The sequence below is a fragment of the Malania oleifera genome, chromosome 12 (genome assembly GCF_029873635.1).
Source record: "Malania oleifera isolate guangnan ecotype guangnan chromosome 12, ASM2987363v1, whole genome shotgun sequence".
Taxonomy (NCBI): domain Eukaryota; kingdom Viridiplantae; phylum Streptophyta; class Magnoliopsida; order Santalales; family Ximeniaceae; genus Malania; species Malania oleifera.
In genome coordinates this window covers 83,798,661-83,820,034 of record NC_080428.1, presented here as the reverse complement: position 1 = coordinate 83,820,034, position 21,374 = coordinate 83,798,661, and the positions used below count along the sequence as shown (strand labels likewise).

Here is a 21,374-nt window from a genome sequence, read left to right as displayed (position 1 = left end):
CTCAAAAGTCGAAACCAAAATCTATATAAAAGGTCTTAAAAATTACAATAAAAATCTAAAATCTACACTGAAGTCATCCCAACTCCTAATTGTATTTCAACCCAATGCTCGTCCCTAGAAGGAAGGAATTGCTCCTTTCGAGCATAAATGGTTTCGAACCACTTTTATTCTAACACGTATATATTGTAGCGTTTACTTTTTAATCTATTTTTAATATCTTTGTTGAAATATAAATTTCACGTGTCCATATGTCAAAATAAACCTTCCAAAATCATTACAGATGTCATCGGCGTGGCGATTTAGGACCATAAAATTTTTTCATTCTAATATAAAAAATAATAAATTATTATAAATTGAATGAGCAATTCAAATTCCAAAAAACATCCAAATAACATACTTTTCTTTTGCCTTTATCTAAGAGTATGAGAAAAAGAAAACATTAATTACAAAATTCAGCATTGAAGCTATGACCAAAACAATTAAGCATTTAGAGTTCTAAACAATTACATTAACTAACAAGTTCATTAATTAATTACTTAATCAATCAATTAAACAAATCAAATTAATTAACTAAACAAGCAAATAACATTAATTAAACCAGGCCTCAGGCATGGCGGCATGGGGCGGAAGGGGGTGACGAGATGGTGATGCAAACAACTATATATGATATAATATTATATAAAATCAAATATAATATAATATATAAAAATATTAATATATATTATATTATATAATATAATATATTTAAGGAGAATAATTAAAGCTTAAAGTGTTCAAAGTATATAAGCAGCCTCATTTGCTTCTGCCCCTCTTTCTCCTAATCATATATTTTATTCTGAATTATTGTTAATGTTGCTGTAATTTTATTTTAATTAATGTGTCAATCTCTCCCAACTTGCAAGCAACGCCACGCTGCCACGTGGCCCTTCAATGGATATACAGGTGTAAGGGGCGGATGGGATGGAATGGAATGGAATGAAAAACGAGAGGAATATTAGAAAGTATGCAAAAGTTAAGATGCCAAATACAAATAATTAGTTATTTTCATGACATCGCGTCAATCTCATACATAGGTATTCATTTAAATATAAATATAATCTTATGAAATATCAACCTCAAAATGTTCGAGTTGATGACTCGTTTCATATTGCTTTTATCATTGTAGAATTTGGTGCAGGTAGAGACTCACAAACTATTTAAGCTTGTCCCATTTTGTAATATTTATTCTTTTTGAGTTTAAAATCAAATTCGAGTTGTTGGGGTAAATCGATAAGTCAAGTGCGAGTCTCACAATTCTACTATGGAGCTTAATTATTTTTACGTATTGATTCTATGTGTAATTTTATAAATAATTTACATACTTCATACATGTGTGTGACATTGTTTTACAGATAAATTGAATTCAATCAAAATGTTCACTAATTCGTCTGGGTTGAATTTGAGTTGAGTTTCAAGATTAAAATCTTGAGTCGTATTTGACTCAATTCGACTGAACTCAAATGCAATGAAAGAGATATAAAATATTGTTTTACAGCTAAATGAAATTCAATCAAAATGTTCTCAAATTCATTTCAGTTGAGTATTTGAGTTGAGATTTAACTCAAATGTGATGAACGAAATATAAAATATTATTTTACCGCTAAACTAAATTCACGCGAAATGTTCTGAAATTCAATTCATTTAAATTTGAGTTGAGCTTCGAGCTCGAATTATCAAACTGAGTCATGTTTGAGTCAATTCAACTGAATTCAAACGCGATGAAAGAGATATAAAACATTGCTTTAAAAGTACATTGAATTCACTTGAAATGTTTACAAATTCATTTCAATTGAATTTGAGTTGAGTTTCGAGTTTAAATTTTCAAACCAAGTCGCATTTGAGTCTATTCGGATGAATTCGAATACGAGGAAAGAGATATTATTAATTTAATGGTTCGGATTAAAATAATGGAGATAATTCATGTTAAAGAAGAAAATTTAATTTTCATGGTGGGGCAAATGAGCCATTAAGAGTGTGTGTGATGTGGGGGTGATAGCGATGGGTCCATGTGATTGACGGTGGGCATGCCCCAACCTTACTCCTTTCCACCTAACGGCGCAATACCATTACCCATCCAACCATGGAAATCACCTTTTCTGTGAGCGTAGAAAAAGGAAAAGATGATCCCAGTGAAAAATAAACAAACAAATGTATTAGTTAATTAATTAAAAAAAAATTAAGGGTGTGATTATTGGGTGTGGCCACATAAGCTCAGCATGCACTAAACACCAATGATGGGTGTGTGCGTTGGCTGCTCATCCTCGTGCCACCGTGGCCAATGCCACTCCCGCACAATCGTGGGACGAAACCCTTTTCACATGAGCCGAGACTTTGATTTTAACTATGGAAAATTTTATTTTTCTGTCCCAACTAAAATTTGATGAAAAAACCTCAATGAGATAAAAGATTTTTTAATTTATTATATATATTTTTTTCTTCCTTGTTTTGGCCGAAACATTTAAAAAAGAACAGACCGTTTTTTCATTGAGATTTTCGAGTTCCAAACACGAGACTCGCTGCCCTATTTCTTTTTTAATAATTTTTTTCCTGAGAATTAGGATCCAAAAAATCATTGCATGCAACAAGCCTGCAATTTTCTTCTTCTATGCAAATTAATATTTCTGATTCAAAGAGAGTTCTTAGGCATCTCATCCTCACAAGCAGCAGCAGCCGGTTATATTCCTGCTATTTATATTTAAATCAAAGCTCAAAGTGCTCATTTTGCATCTCTGCCACAGAAAGAAAGAGAGACATGGAAGCCAATAGCATGCAAGTTAGATTTCAAAAGCAGCTGGGTGATGCACACACCATGAATTCCACCAACCTGGTGAAAAGGGGATGGATTTAAATATACAAACCACCAAAATTCGCACCACGTGCACTGCGCCCAAAAAAATAAAAAGGGAAAAAAGGAAAACCTTTACTTTCACACATGGAACAGTTCCACAATGGATGCGTCTGCGGCTGGCGCGGGAAGCATTTCTGTTTTCTGTAATTCCCTCCTCCCTCCCTCACTGCTTCCTTCCTACATGGATGATTGGGGGATCTATCAACAGGGAGCCTCTTTTGAAACATTTGACAATAAGATGGGTCCAGCCAGAGAGGTCACAATCTGCAGGCCAGGCAAAATGGTTGTTTCAATCATTGTTGGTTCTGTAAATAAAACAAATGGGAATAATACAAAGAGATGAGAGAACTAATTAAACAAGAGATCAATCATCCAAACCCTAGGCCGAATAAATTATGCAAGATGTACATGAACAGGGATCAGGACCCACCAGCTAGGGAGGAATGAGCAGTGGAGAATAATGATAAAAAATAAATCAATGGGTCAAATTCCACCCCTGTAGTGTGGAAATTGTGAGTGGAAATAGGCCTGCCTTATGGGTCCTAACTTTTGTGTGCGCCGGGGAAGAACTACCCATCATTGAGCATGCCAGTATTCATCTCCAGTATAAATCCTCAACACCCAGAGGCTTGCCTTTTAAAAATTCTAATTGCTTGGTGCAGTGCACAAAGGACGAATAAAAATGACAATTCAAGAACTAATTGGATGCCAGTAGTGGTGTAAACTGTAAACCAACTCATATTCATCCTGGAAAACCATGGGGCCGAAACTCTTTGCTTTTTCCTTTCTCTTCTCTGCTTTTAAATGAAATAAAAAAAAATGAAGTAACATCAAATATGGGGCCTAAGGATGACTACACCCCCACCCCCACAAAGAAAACCAAGCAGCAAAAAGGTTAAAAACAAAACACTAAAGGGGGGAAAGGGATTGAAGCATGAAAAGCAATCCTTGAAATTGTTGGATCCCCAGGTGATGAAAAAAACGTGGAAACAGAAGCACAACTGATGAAGCAAGGACATTTCTACCATCGCTTGGGATCCAGAACGCTTCATGTATTTGTATTGCTAAAATTTTAGGGTACATACGTGTAAATTTGAATACAAATGCAGGTAAAGGCATAAAAATGTGCCTATATTGAGCATGTTGTGGGTGAACTGCGAAGCAGTCTGGGCATCTCAAATCAGTCAGCCTATTGTGGAGTGAACAGGTGTCCTAAGTCTCTAACAATTGATGATCAAGAAGTTGTCTGGTAGTGACTCAAATTCAACACCTAGCACCCATACTTACGAAAGATTTTCTAGTAACATTGACTAAACACATGCAAGAACAGTGAGAGGCTGAGAGCACCTTGGACTTGAGTTCTCTACTCTGTAAGAGACCAAAGATCAAAGGTCCACCAGTACCCAATTAGAACTCCACAACACACTGCATCCAGAACGACAATAGTTTGTCGGAAAGCCTGCATGCACAATTATGATGGATCCATTGAATTATAAAGCTTGGATGTGCCCTAAAACTCTTCCATATGCACCTATTTGCTGCCAAATCCAACAGTACTATCTTGCAAAGGGTTCAGATAGAAAGGCTGCATCCCATACATTAATAAAAATTTTAAATTTGTTCCAATTAGAAGGAAAAGTGGACAAGTAATTAAATATGAAATGAACTTCCAGTCAGGATATGTTTTAAATAATGCAAAAGTTTGTAGATCATTTTCATTTGTCAATGTTGCACACCCCCTTCCTTTTTCTAATCACAAGTTTTAGGAATCTTTAAACACGATAAAAGATTATGAATAATATGTTTTCCAATGCCCAGTTGTTCACAGAAATTTAAAATATTTTGAAACACAGCCAAACATTATCAAACTAGTCTAATATTTGCCAGCTTTCAATCAAACAAAACTATACATTTGGGTCAACTTGGGGTTGCACAAGTTATTCCATAGGAATGTGACTCAGGGAACTGAGAATAAAACCAGGTGCTTGGGGAAACAGGTATGGGAATTTGAATAAGCAGACAGGAATTTTTTGCTTTAAAATGGCAATACTGTCCTCCAATACAACAGGGGGGAAAAAAAAAAAACAAATGTTTCCGTGTCTAATTCCAACATAGTTACTCCATATGGACAAATGGGAATGAATTATTTCTTCTTCCTAGTGAATGGGAATGGCTAGACTAGGAATCCAGTATAGCTCATTCACATTCAAGATCCAAATAAGGCCTTGGCTATCAGCGTAGAAGGTAAGCAACTACTAAAGATGCATTGCTTACTTGCTCAAGCAAAACTCATCAAAGTCTGTAACTATTTTATATCTACCATTTTTCATGAGTTAGTTTCCAAAAATATAAATGAATTACCTAATCTCATATGTTGATTTTTGCAAGTGCTTTGCAACTCTGTCAGCTTGTAGCAAAACCTAAAGAATGCCACTGAATTACAAGCTAACATTTTTGTGTATATTTGAGTATTGAAAAATGGACTGTTCAGAAATTTTCTCTGTAAATTTTTCTCAATATAACAAAAAATTAAATAAGGAAAAAGAAGGTATAAAATTTACATGTTTTATTACATATCCAACCTTTAGGTTCCATTCATTTCAATGGCTAGTGCATGTTTCCTGCCATTTGGAAACAATTTTTTTAATTAATTTAAGGGGATGTAGCATTAGTATTTGATTTTTTTACACGGGGGTTCAAAAGGTAATGGATATACATACATACATACATACATACAAACATACATATATATATATATATATATATATATATATAGACACACACATATACATATATATGTACACACAAAAATATGCAGTGTCTTGAGTCAAACCCTCAAGCTTAAGCAACATTTAGGCTAGTTTTAGGCTAGCAACTAGCCCAAAATTGCTTAAGTGAGAAAGGACTACAGGAGCAGCTACATGAGCTAATTTCTCTGATTTTCTATCATTGAGAAGCATTGGAAATCCTAAGAAATAGAACTGTATGCAAAGAACAGCAAGAAAAAACTAGAACTTTGTGAAGATATAAGGTTGAATGTGTAGCATAATAACTCCTTTGGTGTCCCTTTCATTCAAGAGAAGAGCATACTTCTAATAACTGATGCCCTAAACAGTCTGATTCCACAGTGAATCTCTACGATCATCTATCCATGAACAAAATATTTTTGGACACCAAATTTCTTAGACCCAAACATCACTCTACTTTATGTAAAAATAACAATCTCTTTACTTTATGCAAACTAACAATCTATCAATTAAACCAAATACCTCTCTTCCCATTCCCAGTACCAAGCCATAAAAAGTGCTACTATTTTCCCTATTTTCTCTGCCCTGGCCACAAGAATTTTAAACAAGGAAAATAGATAGGGATACTAGAAAGACAAAAACAGATGAGTTTAATACACTTCTAAGGAGATTAAAACTCTTCTCCAACCCTCAAGACAGCTGCCAAGACCCCACCCTCTCAACAAGTCGATCCCAAGTGAAACCAATTTAGTATTAATTTAGTATTACCTCACGAAGGAAGACCTGAGTAAGGCAAAGGCCAATCCAGAACCTAAACTTATCCCAGCTGCACCACCTTTTCCCATATTAATTTTCAAACCAAAAAACAACTTGAAAATTTCAACAATGAAAAAGGACTTTCTGAAACATACTAGCATGAACTTGTAAATAAGAAACCTCTAATCCCTCTCTACCAACTCTACGACCCTAAATAATCTGCAACGCTGGACTCACATCACAAATTTCCCTCACACATCCACTATCATGACCAAAAAAAAAAAATAAGAGGGCAGATCACCTTGCCTAGGTACTCTCGAGGCAGCAACCCATGTTTTAGGCTCCCATTTACAATTTAAAAGACGTAAAAGATGAGATGCAACGTCTAAATCCACTTCCTTCACCAGTTACCAAAACCTTTCCTCTCTGAGAACTTATCTAAAAAATACAGTTAACCCTATCATAAGCCTTCTCAAAATCCCACTTAAACACAATGCCTTTATGGCCTCTCCTAAAATGTATGTGTGAGTGTGTGATTGTGAAGGGAGTTCAAGAAGGGAGGAGAGCTTTGTTGTACACAAGTAATGGGTGTTTTGAAGAGGGCTCAGAAGAGAACCACTGTGGCAACTGAAGGTATCCTAATGGCTGAAGGGATTTCTTGAACTAGTGGGAATCCAAAGTAAGAGCCAGATAGAAAGGGAGAGAGAGAAGCTTCATTGTTCAAGTGTTAAAAAGATCCCCCTTGATGAATAATCGGGAATACTTAAGGAGAGAGGCAAAATGGTGCAAGATGTCATCCTCCAATAATAGACTGACATGTCATATCTCAATTAATGAAAAATATGGATTTTTGAGCAAATATGATCATGGCATATGGTGAGAATGAGATAAAATAAAAGGGAGCATGTGTCACAAATGACATGTGGACACTTGAGCAGCTTTAGAAAAAGGCTAAGGGACTCCCTTTAGCGAACCTTGATACAAGCCCCCCAAGCCAAACTCTCTAGAACATCCCAAGACACTGGGATTGGTAGAGACTTTCACCCTACCACATGTATCTATATCCAGTCCCAACAAGCACCGCCAATCTTGACCTCCTAAAAGAACGCAAACATGATATAAATAATAATTAATTTTAAAGTGTGCAAATGAAAAATCAATGTTGGTAATCAATTCATAATCTAGAGCATAGCGGTTATTTTATGCATTTACATTTATATATATTGTATAGGTTGGCCTTAGGTGCAAGGGATGGTGTCGCAATTTATTCCCCTTTGCTTTCTTTATTCTTTGAAGATTTGAACACAAACCCCATCCATTGATCCATCTTCAACCTTCATAAACAAAAATTGAGTACCTTGCCCCTCAAATAATTCCCACTTCAAGAAAACCACCCCCAGAACTACAGCAAGCCCTTGAAAAGGAAATGCCCCAACTCCAAGAAAGACATCTAACACTTCAAACCCTCCAACCTAGTGAACCCTATCATAAGCCTTCTAAAAATCTATCTTAAACACAGTACCTTTATGTCCTATCCTCCTAATATATTTGATTCACACACACACATGTAACAAGCTGACTGATGGGGATCAGCATGCCCTACCTATATCACTTTCAGATGTTGTGACACGTGGACGGCCTCCCGATGTCCACATTTCCTTTATTGATATGCTGACACATGGGCGACCCCTTGATGTCCACATTTCCTTTGCTGACATGATGACACGTGGACGACCTCCCGATGTCCACATCGGTTCATAATTATTTGTAGATTTTTAATGGATCATTTGAAGATTTGTTTTGAAGACTTTTCAGTGTAGGAAAGACCCAAGTAGAGATGCCGAAGCAAGCCCGAGTTCAAGACCCATGTGGGCCCCACACGGCTCCATTGGGCCCACACGAATTGGGCCTCCCTTTGACTTTTGTTTGTATTTAATTTGTAAACATGCAAGACAACTTGCTTGCATGTGTATGTTAGGAAATTGTGTGAGTATGTCTAGTGAGTTGGAGTCCTAGTAAGTTGTGCTTAGTATTTATTGTGTCTAGAAAATTGGAGCATTTATTTTCTTAGTGACTTGTTAGAGTATTTAATGTGTCTAGTAAGTTGGTGTCTTTATTATTTGTGTCTCCCATGCTTGTGTGGGAATTGTTAGTTGTTTAATGTCTTTGTCCCCCCATGCTAGCTATATATATACCCCTTCATTGTAAGAACTATGCAGAGAGAGAAAAGTATTGATATTGAAATGAAATTCCTTTGTTGGAGCTTTTTAAGCTTTATCCAATCCTTGTGATTGTGTAGTGAGATGCTACGTCGTTCTCCTCAAAGATCAGGTGGTGAGAGACCACTATTCTATCCAACAACGCCATCCCCATCCCACCTTCACGACTTCCCTTCATCACCCACACGGCCACACCAAAATACTCCACCACACAGCCACTTCCCCTCCATTACATTGTTGCGTTCATCTCGGTGCTTCAAAGCTTGTTCCAAGGAATTTTCTGGCGTGGTCTAAGACTTGTGTTGAACAATGTCAAGTCATCCAAACAATTCTCTTGGTAATCTCAACACTTATTTGAACCCTTATTTTATATTGCAAGCCTTTGCTGGAAATCTGAAATTCCATATTTGATAAGCCCTTTGAATCCATAAATTGCAATATTGATACTTGCAAGCTTTAAATCAATTCTGAGAATATTGTTGTTCTAATCATAGGACTATTATTCTTGAAATATTGAAATAGCATCTTTCCGCATTTAAGTTGTTTCCTTTGTGAAAGAACCAATTGGGACTCATTTCAGAACAGCATCATACACCCTTTAAAAATAAATGTCCTCCGGTTTACTATGTTTACATTCGAATAATTAAATTCTTAATTTAAAGTGTCTTGAGTGTATGTGCTGGTGTGAGGGTTGAATCAGTAGTGCTAGGTCACCCTTACCCGTCCTACATCACTGACCCTAGGTGCTAGGCACGGTGTTGTCATTTATTCTCCTTCACTCCTTCATTCTTCTAAGACTCGAATACAAAACCCCTCCATTGATCCATTTTCAAACCTCTAGGGACAAAAATTGAGTACCTCACCCCCACTAAGCTAATTCCCACCTCAAAAAAACTAACCCCAAAATTACAAGCAGCTCTTAATTTGTAAAGGAGATGCCAAAACTTCCACTACCAAGAAAGGCCTTCCAACCTTTCAAAGCCAACCGAAAAAACCCGTGCATCTTGTAGCACCCTTCAACCATAGTAAAGTAAGTTTCTTTTGAACAGTGAAGCACGTGACCAAGTGTGAATGGTAAAGCAGGTGAAGAATGTCCAACATCGACTGTATAAGGAAGTAGTATAAAAGTGAATCCTCTGATAAGCGTAAGTAACACTTTAAGCCATATGCTTGTTCCATATCGAAACTTGAATTGTCACATTTGGTATCAAAGCCAATGCCATCCAGAAGTATGTAGTTGTGTGGTGTGCTACCACCAAAAGCTGAGGTTAGAGGAACACATACTACTCCACAATCCCAGCCAAGGGATGAAGGTGTAGAGGAACATGCACTCAACAATATGCTTTCTATGTAACCATGTGTGCATGTTGTCCCACATTGCCTAGCAAAGCATGCATACTCCACAGCTTGGGTGTGAAATTTCACAAAGTGCCAAAGTGGGGGAGAACAAGTAACACTAGGGGTGTTATCGGTTTGGTTCAATTTAGTTTGGTTTTGACCAATATCAAGAAGCAAACTAAACAAAGTGATTTTTTAAATGACAAACCATATATATATAAAAGTATGTATGTATATATATATATGTATGTATGTATGTATGTATATATATAAAATATAAATACGTATACGCATATGCTCAACGGTTTGACTAGGGGTGTTCATGGGTCAGGTTAGGCTGGGTTGGGCTCAAAATTCTAACTAATCCGATCTTGTAGATTTGGCAAAAAACCAGTCGTAAGTCAAACCATTGAGGATGCAGTTTGGGTCAGTTTGGTTAGCGGATGGGTTGGTTCAGGTCGCCTATTTAGCTGGTCTAAAGGCAAAGTCAAGAAAAAAAGACAAAAAAATAAAAATAAAAACAAAAACACACAAAGAAATATGAGTGCCAAACACAATAATATATGTTACATTGAAAACAATACTTGCACTAGTGTCATTACAGTTAAAGATATTAGATTAGAGACTTATCATAAAAAATACAATAGTATCAATGTGACAACATGATATAACATGATAAGTATTTTACAATTATCAATTCTGCATTGATAATACTATATAAAGAAAGTTCTGAAAGTAATTAAAGAAATATTGTCTATTGTCTAACACGCATACTATTTTACACATAAATCATAAAATACAAAATATGTCCATTGTCTTCCAAAAAGACGAAAACATCATATCCATAAACATTACTAATGCAGAAATAAAACCGAAAATATAAAAATTAAAACACTCCAAAACATGCCAATCCCATAGTCCATCTATGCATTGTTTTATAGGTCCCAAGTAGTTGCAGGCCAAGTTAGGATTGGTGGATTAGACATTAAATTCTTAAACCAAGAAACTACCAACCGAACCATAAATGATGTAAAACCATTTTTTTTGGGTTGTTTTCATTCAGGTTGGGGTTATTGAACACCCCTACGTTTGATTCAGTTTTTAATCCGGTTCCCAATGCCCTTAAATCCTTTTTAAATGCCCCTTTAATAATTACTTTAAAACTAAAAATCATGCATAACAAATTCTTAGCATGGACCCATTTATTTAGGCCCACATATAGAAGCAAACTCAAAAGGATGAAAGGTGGAGATTGCAAGGTTGCACAACGGAGAAATGAGTTCTTATAGAAAGATGAGACACTGACCTTCTCCTCCATTTTTGTGCGATAAAATTCTCCCCTAGCATGCAGCGGAGCTCAGTGGCTCATTAAAACACCTCCCCAACAATTGTTCCCACATTGAAAGATGGAAGAGGACTTGGGTCACCCACCCAAATAAATAAATGTTGTTTCCAATACAATAGGAATGCAGTCTGATTCCTCTTCTATTTGCCCCACCAAAATTATTTAAGATAACTTGTTAAAATTTAGAAAATAATGTATTAACAAAATGACAAAAATAAAATATATTTGAAATTCTAATGAAAACATAATAAACTTATAATAAACTTATTTTTAATAATAAGAATAAACTTTGATTGTTTTATTCTTTTTTGATAAAACCAAAACCAAAACCGAAAAACAAAAACTGATTTTACAAAAATTAAAAACTGAAACCGAAATCAGAATCAAAACTGAAAATCGAAAAAATGAATCAAAGATGTGCGCTTTCAAATTTTTGGTAAATTTTGTACACAAGCAGGTCACTCATGAATACTAAAGCGCATGATCAAGGCAGAATTAGGAAGGAAATATGAAATGTTTTATAAGTTAATCTTTGATAGGCAACAGAAACTCATGGAAATCCTATGTGGCAAGCATCTTAGATTGACTAGGAATGTACGATAGTCCCAAACATGAGTTTTCAATACCTACCTCTCCATTACTTAATCTTGGATTCACACAAGTATCTAACTTCCCCACCATCATAGCTACTGGAGGAAATGCTCCTTGTTCAACAACAATAAATAATTAGTTTTCAATAGTGTGATTATTATTATTTAGTAGTAGCACTAAACAATAGTAGTGATGCAGGACAGTAAGAAACAAAAACAGAGAGAGATAATATTGAGGGAGAGAAACATAGAAAAGAAGAAAAGACGAGAGAAGAAGAGAGAATTGTTGCATGGCAGAACAGAAGGTCAGAAACAGAACAGAGAGAGAGAGAGAGAGAGAGAGAGAGGAAACCAATTCTGAATTCAAAATGTGATAACTGTCTAATATAATACACCAAAAAAAAAAGAACACGTAATTTTACACCCAACATTATAACTAAAAAATAATTACAAAACAACCTCAAAATACTTTAAATACACAAAATAACCCTACCCTAGAATACTAAAATTCTAAAATAACCAAACTTTTTCAAACCAAAATAAAATTTTCAATTTCTAAAGCTATAGTTACAATATAAGCATATAAAATTCTCCATTAATGGTCCTCCATCAAACTCCCCTCATCAAAGAAAATTCGACCTCAAGTATTACAATGGCACAACAAGAGTAAGGAATATACACACATGAGCCATTCAAATTGTAATTTCATATAGTCAATTTTCAACTGATATCCAAATATCGGAGCCAATTTACTAATATTCGCCTCAAGATTGCCAATCCCAATAAAGTCAACAACTAGAGAATTGTCAGACTTATGAAATGATTCAAGGCTTGGGCCCATGTGTCACAAACACATCACAGGATTCAACAATTTAATTCCCTACAAAGCCCTTGCTTTCAATTGAATTTTGCTGCCTTCCCCTTGGATTCTTCTATAACTTGAACCTTTTGTCCATTGCGTTTGCTTACTCTTAAAGGATGCCATCATATGGTCTACCATTCCACAATCAATGGAGCATTCGTTTCCACATTGATAATCCATGACAACCATTAATCCAGGTTCACCTGCAATTTTCTACTTTATGTCATCGCATGATAACAATAATTTATATTTCATCTTTATTAGACTGTTTTGAGATTGGAAACTCATGTTGTCCAAAATAAAAACTCTTTCATCTCTTGAGATTGAGGAAGATCTTGTCATAAGAATCAAGGAAAAATTGTGATGTTAACAAACTTTTCATTCTAAACCAAAAGAAGGTTTTGATTTTTAAGTTTTGTTACCTAATTGTCTTTTAGTACAGCATTCCATTCCACCACTAAGGCAGGTAGCCCACAAGCTTATAAGATGCAAATTTTGTCCTTTTTTCCAGCATCTGAATATAGATCATTTAATAGTTTGTATGATAGATTACGTATAAAAGAAGGGGAAAGAGATATTTTTAAACTTGCTAAAGCTAGAGAAAGGAAGAGCAAGGACTTAGGAAATGTAAAATTGATAAAAAGTGAGGATGATATTTTCTTGGTTAAGGACGAAGATATTAAAGAAAGATGGCAAAGTTACTTTAATAAGCTGTTTAACGAAAACCAAATAGAAGGCTTAAACTTAGAATTGTCAAATGAGGAAAATACTAAAAATATAAGATTTATTCACAAAATTAGAGTTAACGAAGTTAAGTTTGCACTAAAAAAGATGAAAAATGGGAAAGCTATAGGACCAGATAACATCCCAATTGAAGTTTGGAAATGCTTGGGTGATAACAGAATTATATGGTTAACTAATCTATTTAATACAATTGTAAAAACTAAGAAAATGTCAGATGAATGGAGGAAAAGCACTTTAATATCTATATACAAAAATAAAGGAGAGATTCAAAATTGTAATAACTATCGTGAAATTAAACTTATGAGTCATACGATGAAACTATGGGAAAGGGTAGTTGAACAAAGATTAAGGTTAGAAACAAAGATCTCAAAAAATCAATTTGGTTTTATGCTTGGGAGATCTACCACAGAAGCTATTTATCTTTTAATAAGATTAATGGAAAAGTTTAGGGAAAAGAAGAGGGACTTGCATATGATATTTATTGACTTTGAGAAAGTATATGATAGGATATCTAGGGAAGTTCTATGGTGGGTTTTAGAAAAAAAAGGTGTATGTTATAGGTATACCAATGTCATTAAGGATATGTACGATGGAGTAATGACTAGTGTAAGGACTATAGATGGAGAAACTAGAGAATTTCCAATTCCCATAGGTGTACATCAAGGATCTGGTTTGAGTCCTTATCTTTTGCTTTAGTGAAGGACCAATTGACTAAGAGTATTTAAAAGGAGGTTCCATGGTATATGTTGTTTGCAGATGATATTGTATTAATTGACGAAACTAGGTACGGAGTAAAGGCTAAGTTAGAATTATGGAGAAAAGTTTTGGAATCTAAAGGCTTTAGGATAAGTAGAAATAAAACAGAACACATAAAATGTAATTTTAGTAATGATAGGAGGAATATTGGAAATAAAGTTAAACTTGATGATAAAGAAATAAATAGCACTTGTAGATTTTGATACCTTGGATCTATTATGCAAGTTGAAGGAGAAATTAAAGATGATGTAATGCATAGAGTTAAAGCAGGTTGGGTAAAATGGATAAGTGCTTTAAGTGTGCTATGTGATCGTAGAATACCCTTAAAATTAAAAGGGAAGTTTTATAGAACAGCTATAAGACCATCTATGCTACATGGATCGGAATGTTGGGCGACAAAGAAACATAATATCCAAAAAGTAAAAGTTGCCAAGATGAGAATGCTTAGATGGATGAGTGGTATAACATTGAAAGATAAATTAAGGAATGAACATATTCGTGGTAAGTTAGGTGTAGCTCCTATAGAAGATAAGATAAGGGAGGGACGACTCAGATGGTATGGACACTTGCAACGTAGGCCACATAGTGTACCTATGAGAAAGAGTGACTTAGTTACTGTGGGAGGCAATAGAAGGTATAGGGGTAGACCTAAAATAACTTGGGAGGAGATAGTGAGTAAGGATTTAATATCCTTGAATCTATCAAAAGAAATGGTCCATGATTGCATAAATTGGCGAAAAAGGATTCATATAGCCAACCCCACTTAATGGGACTAAGGCTTGGTTTTGTTGTTGTTGTTGTATAAAACAGCTAATCTATGAATTTTGGAAATTTTACTAGAAACAAACTATATCCTCGAGACAAAGCAAGCCCATGTAGCATTTCCCAAATTTATATCTTGCAAAATATTAAAAATGTTGGCTTCCATATTTTAGGTTCTCTAATTTCTCAAAAACAATTCTACGCACTTAAAATCTAAAAATTTTCAGAATTTAAACTTAAAATCTAAAAAGTTTCAGAATTTAAATCTGAACTTGGGTCCCAAAGTATTGAATTTTCCCCCAAAAATATATATCAAAACTCAAAGTTCGGATTAGCGTCAAAATCTCACAAAGGAAAACTAATTTATCAAAATAAATCTCATAATGTTGCAGCTGTCTCAATGTGAATGTTGGAAGACTATTATTCCTCCTAAACATTTAAATTCACATTGACAATCCAAGATCGAACAGTATGGGTCAAAATATCACAAATCAAAGTAAAAAATATCGCTAAAAATTCAAAACAGTGTAGCTAAAATCTATTCCTCGCGATTCTGGAGGTTGCAGGAGACAAATAGTTTTTCACACCTGCATCACATGGTGTGAATGATATGCTGGTGGTAGATTGAGGGATGGTGATCTTGTAGCAGTGGCAATGAGCAGAGAAACAACCACAAAGTTTAGGATTTCGAAAGGGTGTTGACTGGAAACGCTTAAGGTGACACATGAGGGGCCACATACCTCGTTAGATGGAGATGAGATTTGGGGGAGACTTTTCAGAGGCATCTGCCCTAGATAGTGATGGTGGTGTAGGATAGTAACACCAATACAGAGAGAATTAAGGATGAGAAACAGAAAGTGAAGAGAGAAAAAAAAAGAAAGAAGAGAGGAGAAGAAGAGAGAAAAGGATGCAGGACAAAATAGAAGAAAGGAAGAAAGAGAGAGGGGAAGTGAAGAAAAAGAAGAAGAATACAAACAGAAGAGGGAGAGGATTTTTTGGAGGTGTCTTAGATGGTGATGGTGGTTTCACAAAAATCTTCTAGCAGAGTGGTGTTCGGAAGTAGAGGCACGACTTCAATTTTTTGGTTAACTTGCATAACGATCAACAGTCCGTATTTTTGCAACTTTCCTTGATTACTTCATGTAAACTGTTTGAAATTCTCTGTTTTCCAACTATATCAGTGGCAATGAAAGTGCACTAAGTAAATCTGATCTTCGAGAATGATTGTAGGAGGTAGAACCATGGTTTTGAAACCTGGACTGGACCAGGTCCGACCGGGTTCAACCAAACTGGTCACCTTGGCCAGTCAAATCAAAGTCTCAGAGCCAAAAAATGTTGCAAACTGGAGCTGACTCAAGAGACCGGACCCAAACCAGCATGAACTGGTCTAAACCGGGTTCAAGAATGGGTCAACGTAGTTCCTTGCTTAAGGAGAAAAAGACACATTTCTCATGGGCACCTAGAGTAGAGCCCTAGACCACAAGGAGATGAGAAGCAAAGGCCTAACACCACACCACATTTCTTTTGTGATGTGAAATGGGATATAATATATGTAAACCAAAAACACACAAATACAAATAATGATAAATTTTAATAATATTTTTAAAAAATAAGAAAATTAATAAAATAATAATAATTTATGGCTGTTAACAATTTTTTTTGGTTTTTATTGATTGAATATAAGTGAATAAGTAATTTTAATCAACATATTTATAGTATTTATACATGTGATCATTGTAATATTAGTTTGGTAAATATACATAAACATAAATATAATATCTACTATTATGTAATAGTGACACTAACATCAACAGTTTGACCTACAGGTTCAATGCACCGGTCTAACCAGTCCAACTGACACGATGATTTGATGATTTGGTCACCAGTCCAGGGTTTTAAACCATGGATAGAACCATGGTTGGTTGGACTGGTCAAACTGGAGGGTCAAACCCAGTACACATGATTTCCAGTTTCTTGGGCCTAATCAGACTAGTAGAAGGAGAAGAAATGTAGGAGAATAATGGATATTTGTTGAGACAAAGGCCTCAAGTTTTTTTTTGCACCTCCATGGTGTATCTTTATGCCAACTTTTTAAATAAACACCAAAATTTTATCAGCCTTTGATCATTGCATTGGTAAAAGACCACCACACAGTCAGTTTCAAGTGCTCAACACTTGACACATTTGAGGGACTTGCTCAACAAGTGCTTATTGACCATTTGAAGTATGCTTCAAAGATCCATTTTGCAAAAAAAATTTATTTTTTTATTTTTTTTACAATGTATTGAGAAGCGCATTCACATCTTTCTCAAAATTTAGCATGAAACCTACCAAAAAAAAACATGTAGGACTTGCATTGTGCAAACCAACACTTGAGTCAAAACACCCTTTATGCAGAGGTTTATGCAATAAGCCAAACATACCAAGAGCTCACACTCCCAAAAGTGAATTCATTTATATTAACAAGGATTTCCTAACATCAACACGACATTTCAAGAAAATTGATAGAGATTGGCCTAGCATGGCCTTCTATTAGTGCACAAGGTTTCACCTGTAGCCAAAGGCAACCAATGTTGGGTGATGCTTTTCTCCTTATGCTTGGCAAATAGTCTTCAAACTATGAGAACCTTAGGGGAGTCAAACCACTAGTGCATCACTTTCAATACCATTCTCCCCATTATCATTAGGGATTACATTGAGCCGGGTTGGCAGATATCCCATCCCAATCCACCTCTATATGGGCAACTTCGATACTTTCCTAATAAACATATTAGGGGCAGTGGTTGGAATGAGAATTTTTTTATACAAGGCTAAATTAAGGCAAAAAGTGGGAAATGTATTCTCCCACCCTAAATCCTCTTCACCCTGAATATTGTTATGTTTAACTGAAACCCACCCTAAATACACCCCAAATGTAAATAAAATAAACAAATAAATATATGCATTAGTGCGTGTATAAATATAGTATTTTTATTTGATTGTTCATAGCTTCCTAATGTATTGCTATCATTTTGCTTTATATTATTCTACCAATAAGGTTAGGTTTTATCAACAGTATAACTATATTAAAGACATAAGTATTGCTTCTTCTTTTTTTCCAAATTTTTGTATGTTTGTTTGAGTGAAACCCCAATGGGGAAAAGGTATATATAATATTCCAATTCAGAATCAGGGTGGTAGGCGAGGCCAGATCATTCTTGTCGAAGCAGATTTGGGTTATGCCCTTCCTGCTCCAAATCTGCCCCATTTACATTCCTAATTATCATGAGATGCCACAATCATTTTCAGAGGATCAAACTCACCACTCTTGATTAATGTTTTCAACTTTTTATTGAAGAGTACTCATTTCACTAACAAATGGCGTAAGCTTTCCTAGGGTCATGTAGGATACGGAGGTCATATGGAGAGGGACAAACCAATTTTTGTTCGACCAATTGTGAAAGCAACTCCTTATAAAAAGAGCCTTAAGTAGCAGTTCTTCCTCATTTCACGTGTTCTCAGACTTACCTTTTCCCACTTTCTAATGATTGGGTTGGTGTAAAACTAGAACCTGTTGCAACTTTGACGCAAGGGTTTTGAAGGGGTTTAATTGTATTTTCTAAGGTGCTCTTGTAAAGCTACAAACTTCCTTGCCCCTACCAATTTCATCCACCTTGAACACAAGTGAAACATTAAGCTCAATCCCTTGATCTTTATTCCTTGTTGAAAGTAGCTCTAGGAGTTTCAACTTCCACTCTTCTTTAATCAATGGTGACATCATGGTCATGAATCTGACAGCTTATAACTAAAACAAGTCCCATTAAAGTTCTTTAGCTTCCCAAAGGGGCTACAATTTCAACAATCTCCCTCTCTATATTTGGATGCCAATATAAGGTTAAATTGTTTCCACTCCCAATTGAGTTCATACCTTTACTCCAAAGTTGCTAGAGGTCTTGGACTTGACTCATGACTCCTACGGAAAATAAAGTATTACTACCTGTGCATAAAAATCCAAGCATTAACATCACTTCAATAGCTAGCACATTCTAACCTTGTGCCATCCCAATTTCATGAGCACATCTGAGATTAAGCCTAAATCATTGAAAGCAATCCCACATTCATGCTCACATAAGTGAAATTAATGACCATGGTGAATGTATCTTGGGAAATGGAACAATATCTTAGAAATGAAAAGCATCTTTGATTTATTTAGTCATTTAAACATGAATTCGTAGATTCATTAATTTTAAATATTAATTTCTTGAATGTAGTTTGTGCCTACGCATGTACCTATTTATTTCAAATTTATTTTACATTTATTAATTACGTATATTGTATAGGGTCATGTGTATTTATCTCTAAACCAATTTGGCATTAGCACTTCACAACATTCTCACTTCATCATAATTTTTCACATAATCTGTCTCAAAAACTTTCTTGCCTATCGAAGGTGTTTCTAGAGTGGAGTTTTGTACTCTTTTGGTTGTGCAAAAATTGTGAGCTATCATTCCGAACTACTTATAGAAAAGTACTTTTCCTATAAATAAATTTAGAAAAAAGGTACTTATCTAAAAAAAAAATCTAAGATTACTTATTATGTAATACTTTTTTAGATAAGTACTTTCAAAAAAACAAAATATTTTTTCAAAAAATACTCATTTTCCTTTAAAAAAAAAGTAGCTTGAAAATTTTATTTTTTGAAATAAGTTCTTATTTAAGTATAAACCAAATACTATTTATTGACACAAGTACTTAATTTAAGTACTTTTCATAATAAGAACTTATTTTTTAAGACATTCCACATGGGGGCTTAGTACAATTCAATTGTATCCTAGGGAAGAAAAGTCGAGATGTATTGTGTGCTGCATTGGTTTTTGGGTTAAGCTTAAACTACAAAGGGCTTGAATCTCATTAAAGAAAGTGAGCTTTCTGTACTTTAGCTTAATTGGGATCTTGTTTGTACTTTTTTTTTCTTCGTAACTAATGATATTTGGGTCCCTTTTGGGCCCCACAAAATCGCAAGCCAAAGGAGCCTTTCTTAATTCCTACCCTCCTCCAAGTAATAGATTTTGGATTCGAACATACTGCCAGGAGCAATTATTGTCCATAGAATGCTTTAGTTTTCTTTTCTTTTTTTAAAATTAGAACTAAATACCCAACAGCCAACGGGTTCTTATTTAGCTCCCCCCCCCCCCCCAAAAAAAAAAAAATAAAAACCCCACACCCAAAAAAAAATGAAGAATAATGCAAGACAAATGGAACTGCAAAACAAAATTGGCAATTCTAGAGATCCTAACACACCTGTAAATGGCAGTTGTTGCTGCATGAAATTGAACGATTTCTAGAGACGTTCTTCGATCACTACCACCTGAAAGAGAGAAGGTTAAGGAAGGCTTGGAGGACCCAGAGTGTGCTCCGGGGGATCACTCTAATGCCTAAGTAAGGGACTTTCTCGATAGGTTGTATTGCAACAGTAAAGAATGGGTATGAATGAGATGATCTTACCTCTTCCCCACGTCCCCTTTTTATAGTAGTGGAGTTTGACCTTGCGGTGATACGACATTTATGAGCGCATTATTGCGCTTGCGTGAATTACTTTAGGGCATTGATTTGGGGGGGTTTTGTAAGCGCCCCCATCAATGTGGGTGATTTAGTCTTCTTGTTGGTTATGGAAAGGGTTTTAATGAGGGGAAAAAAAAAACCCGATCTTCCTCTTTAAGGAGGATATTTTTGGGGTATATCAATTGCCCCCCCTCAGGTTTCAAATTTTTGAAACTGATTTCCAAAGTTCAAAGATTTTAAATGTTGTTGGAAAATATCCGCCTTTTGCTTCATCCAAGCCGTTCTTGGCTCGCCCGTGGCACTATCAGCTCGTCTAAGCCACATAAACATTTGCTAAGTCATTTTCAATTTGTCTGAGCCGCCTTGGTTTCATCCAAGCCGTTTATGGCTCGCCCACAACGCTACCGGCTCGCTCGAGCCGCGTAAACATTTGCCAAGCCGCCTTGGTTTCATCCGAGACATTTATGGCTTGTCCAAACCGCTTAGTTATATGTCGAGCCAATTTCTATTCAAGGTTTTGGTGTATTTGAATAGGACGAGCAGTTGTTTGGATAGAATAGTCATAGCAGCTCCTTTGTCAAAAATCCGAGTAGCTTCAATCCAAGCAACTTTTTGAGGTACTCTTTAAGTCGAGCAACTTCAATCCAAGCAGCTCTTTGAGATACTCTTTAAGCCAAGCAGCTTAATCCGAGCAGCTCTTTGAGTTCCTCTTTAAGCTGAGCAGCTTCAATCTGAGTAGCTCTTTGAGGTACTCTTTAAGATGAGCAGCTTCAATCCGAACAGCTCTTTAAGTTACTCTTTAAGCCGAGCAGCTTCAATCTGAGCGG

The 21,374-nt window shown here is 35.5% G+C and overlaps 1 long non-coding RNA gene across 1 annotated transcript in view; it reads right to left on the bottom strand.

Annotated features, from left to right (window-relative positions):
* Nucleotides 1–2,794: 2,794 nt before the first annotated feature.
* The window catches only part of LOC131144766 (uncharacterized), a 38,066-nt gene continuing 19,486 nt past the window's right edge, over nt 2,795–21,374 (bottom strand). Inside the window, exon 2 of the long non-coding RNA XR_009133905.1 lies at nt 2,795–3,151. This is a non-coding gene — a long non-coding RNA (uncharacterized LOC131144766). The remainder of the gene's footprint in view (nt 3,152–21,374) is intronic.